Here is a 4,757-nt window from a genome sequence, read left to right as displayed (position 1 = left end):
ATGCTAATGAGGACCTTCCGAATTCCCAAGGTGAGTTTGATTCTCGAAGAAAGGAAAAACAATTCGAATATCGCTTTTGTTGCACATTTGAATATTAACAGCATACAAAACAAGTTTGAAGAACTAAAATTACTGAATGACGAACTGAAAGCCCACATACTTATTGTATCGGAAACCAAAATTGATCGTTCGTATCCTGTTCACCAGTTCAAATACAAGGATACCAGCTTTTTCGCAAAGAGAAAGTCAAAGGAGGAGGTGGGCTCATTGCTTATTTCTCTACGACTATACCCTCTAAGAAACTGAAACCTATAAGACGCTGGAAGCTATAGCGGTTGAATGCAGTGTAAGAAGGAGCGAAATATTGTTCTTAGCGCTTTACAGGCCGCCTAAATTAAAAACTCCAGAAAGAACAATGATCTCAGTGGATCAAAATGCCAGCAAAACGTTGAGGACGAAATAAATGATATTTGTCAGTGGGCATGTCTTCAAAAGCAGTGCATAATTATTTTGGGAGACTTGAATATGGATCGGCTTATTCCTGATCGAGGTGAGGGGAAGATGCGTAGAGATCTGGAGCAAGTATATGACTTGACATGCCTAATAACCAAGCCTACCAGAGTTACAATGCATTCCCAAACACTCTTGGACGTTTTGCTCACTAACACCCCGGAGTTGTTTACTAGGTGCGTAGTGTATAACCCCGAAATCAGCAATCACTACTTGATCTATGGAAAAATGACAGATAAAGTTTGTAAGCACAAGCCCAAGACCATAATATTCAGGCAAACTAAGATACTGACTTCGAACTGTTTGATCAAGATCTAATTAATGCACCCTGCCTAGCACGTTGGTGACATCTTCACCTTCGTAGACGACAAATATGATTATTGGAGAGGACTGTACGGGTCCGCAAATTATCCCAGGACCGCAAATGATCCCAGAACCGCAAATGATCCCCAAACTGTACCGCAAATGATACCAGGACCGCAAATGATCCCGGAACGCAAATGATCCCCAATTTAATTTGGACCGCAAATGATCCCGAAAAAAAAGTGAGGAATGGTATGGAGGGTGGAATGGTCTGGAATTAATGAGAATTAATGAGAAGAGCGCTTATTTTTATTAAAATCACTTTAAATCATGCATGGGTAGCAACAGGTTTCTGCCTCATTATAGTTTAAATTTGCCACATTTGATTATCGGATACAATCATCAAAAACTAACTTGGACGCAATTCAAAACCGATTGTGAGCAGGGGCCTGTTTCTCGACAAGTCCCGATGACTTTTAGCATGTTTTTTCGAGATAACTAAAAGCGGATTGTGAAACACTTAAACCCTCTCCCTTCTTGAGATAAAGAGGGAATTGTGACATGTGAAAAGTTTAGGGACTTTCGAGAAACGGCCCACTGATCTCTTCGACGAGGCGAAAAGGACGCCACCCGGGCCCGGCTAGCAACAATCGTAACATTAATAACTAGAGCGCAATGTTTTAGCCTACCCATGCAATACTGCAGTTTTGTTTTTTCCCATGTCCTTGACTAAAAGTCGTCCATTAAACAACTATGACAGAAAACGCTATCATTTGCGTAGACCTGCAATGCTCCACCGCTCTTAAATACGCCTTGCTTTAATTCCTGAGCAATGGCTAGCTGGGGATTCTGAGCACTTTTCATTTTTCGCCAAAGTCACTATCGGGGGAATCTAGGACAAGCATCTGGCGATTTTCCGATATGTCGGCAAAATCTGGGACGGTCGGGAAACTGCGAAATCCCTGATCGTCTGGGATTTTCCCAACATATGAAAACTAGGCTAAAGCAAGCTTCAGACAAAGGTTAATCACCAAAGAGTCGGTTGGACATGGAATTAAGAAAGGCAGGATTAACACATCGCCATCCTCCAGCCCCCAAAGATGGGAACTATCTATTCCATGCAATGAATGACCAGCTAATACGCCGCGGAAGGGTCTCGCTGGACATTGCGAACACGGAACTAATCAAACTATTAGGAATTCACATGAACGATAATCTCAACTCACTGAGCATTAGTATGTACTAAGGCAAGCCAGAAAGTCGGAGTACTCTGTCGTCTTCGAAATTTAATACCCCGTAAGGCTCAGCTACTACTGTATGAATCTTTTATACTACCCTATTTAACTTAATGTCACTTAACTTGGCATTTTTGCAAGTCATCCGACAAAAGCAAGATAGAACAAATACAGCAAAGAGCCCTAAGGGTGCTATATAAATCCCACTCCGACACATATGAAGAACTTTTACGACGTGCTGATAAACCTTCTTGATATGTAACAGACGGCTTCAAGATATCACAGCACTTATGTACAAAGTCAAACATTGTCTCGTACCTGATTGTGTTTCCGATCTATTTGTCCGAAAAGGTGCTACACACTCGCTGCGGAATAGTGACTTCGTATTACCACGTTTTAGAACTACACGCTACGGCAAGCACTCTGTTAGATATCTTGGGCCATTCTTGTGGTCAAAACGTACCGTAACTCAAAGAGATCCCTCCCAGTTTACCCGTTTTTATAACAAAAATAAGAAAATTGAATCTTGCAGACAGTTTAACCAACAACAGCAACTGCTGTAATCTTTGTAGCCAGTAGTTAACAACTATTCACCGAAGTGGAGGTGGTTAGTGGTGGATATTTACCGAGCCGCGAAGCGGCGATGTAAATATCCATCACTAGCCACCGACACTGAGGTGAATAGTTGTTTTAGTATATACTCAACCAGTGAGATAATATTGCACAAAAAGATGATTTTAACTCATTTATTCCTGCAAAGATTACAACATTTCCGGACCAAAATTCCGCGCGAATTGCTCGGAGGTGAATAGCAAAGGATATCCGGAGTTTGAGTAGCCAATCAGCGCGCGAGTTCAACGCTATCCACTGTTTTAGTATATACTAAAATCATTTCATTATTATTATTATTATTATTATTATTATTATTATTATTATTATTATTATTATTATTATTATTATTATTATTATTATTATTATTAGCTCCTAGAGAGCGACCCATTAAAGCCTGGTTTTCACTAGCGATAGCGCAAGGATAAATAACATTTATTCCATGAGCCCAAGTTGGATATGAAGTGATAAAATAACCAACGAGCGCGTAGCGCGAGTTGGTTTTAATCACTTCATATCCAACAAGGGCGAATGGAATAATTGTTTTAGTAAATTCTCAAACCGGGTTTTGCCGCCGATTTTTATTTCCGCAATTTTACAAAGCGTCCGGAAAGAGCATCTTGGCGCACTGTTTTCCATATGACGTAAAACTTCGACTATTGGCTCATAGTCGGAGTTTTTTAGCCAATCAAAAAGCTAGAAATGCAATAATCGGAGCTGAAAATTTACTAAGAGAGCTTATTTCATCGTGAAAACGGGGTTGATGCAAGCACAAGGATCAAAATATTTCCTTTTCCTTGTGTTTGCGCTTCTGCTTGCGTTCGCTTGCGTCGTGCGAAAACGAAACGCAGCATAATCACAAGGAAATTTGCTACGTCTGTCCAATTATAACATTCGTCCAGATTCCCCGCGTTTGAGCATTTGAACAAAATGGCGGACGCCGTGGTTGATTATGATGCTTATTTCAACGTTCGTTTTCACTACCATAAGCTACTTATCCATGTGCTTGAGCACGTACTTGAGTCGCTAGTGAAAACTAGGCTTAACTGAGCATCTCTGCATGCGGTTGTCCAAGTATGACTCAAACCAAGAGTGCGCGTTATCGCATTGCCATAATTGCTTAATTTAGATAAAAGGATTTCGTGATTGACCGTATCAAAGGTCTTCTTTAGGTCCACGAAGACGACTGCATTAACTTTTCCTCGGTCAATGTTATACGCCCAAGAGTCTGTAGCCTCAAGTAGAGCAGTGACAGTCGAGTGAATTCTGCCAAAATCTGTTCAGTATTTATATACAAAATCGTTGTCTGAAAAATTTCTCCAACTAAAAAGTGTGTAAGTTTTCACATTTGTGGCGATTTTACTACCGAAACTTCAAACAGCCCATGTGCGGTACACGTTTTAGCTGCCAAAGGTAGCGACCCTCCGAAATTAGCGATACGAAAAGGCTACAGGACAGCTGACTGAAATTTACGGTAACTGGAGTCAATGACTGAAATGAATACATGGATAGAATACTAGCCGCTTGGCTAGTGTTCACCAAAGATACGATCAGGCGAAAAGGATAATCCTGTTTATGAATCTCAGGTAGGCCATAGTACCATGAGTTTAACCACAAGGTAAAATCTTCGGAAAGGTGGCCTCGTCATTGACCTTGTTACTTTTCAGCTTTTGAAGATAAGATATTAAACTGTTTTCCCATTACTTGCTCGGATTCTGATCAAGTTTTTTACAATTGGTTTCACCCAAGATCAATTGCTTAATTTTATTCAAGTAATCAAGAGTCCTAGGCAGGATTCAAATTTTTCAGTTGTCCTTTTGCCCGCTGCCAAGCAACTTGTATTCTACGGTTCGACACTGAAGCTGTTCGTGAACGAACGAACAAGCGAACGGACGCACGAATAACCGACAGAACGAAGAGGCCGAGAACCGAAGCACGAACGCTATTTACAGTTGTTGGTATCTTGAAATTCCATTCGGGACCCTGCCGAAGAGAAATCGATTCGGTGGTCAAAGTGGCATAGGCCGAGCGTCATAATTTTGTAATTCATAGGTGGAGTTGAATCACCGTTGACTGACCGATAGTTGTTATTCAGCGTAG

The 4,757-nt window shown here is 40.9% G+C and overlaps 1 pseudogene; it reads left to right on the top strand.

Annotated features, from left to right (window-relative positions):
* Positions 1-4,757, top strand: part of LOC138023361 (uncharacterized) — an 8,605-nt pseudogene continuing 3,848 nt past the window's right edge.

Source organism: Montipora capricornis, chromosome 11, assembly GCF_036669925.1.
Source record: "Montipora capricornis isolate CH-2021 chromosome 11, ASM3666992v2, whole genome shotgun sequence".
Classification (NCBI taxonomy): domain Eukaryota; kingdom Metazoa; phylum Cnidaria; class Anthozoa; order Scleractinia; family Acroporidae; genus Montipora; species Montipora capricornis.
The sequence above is the reverse complement of the archived record's forward strand: the minus strand, read 5'-3'. Positions and strand labels throughout refer to the sequence as shown.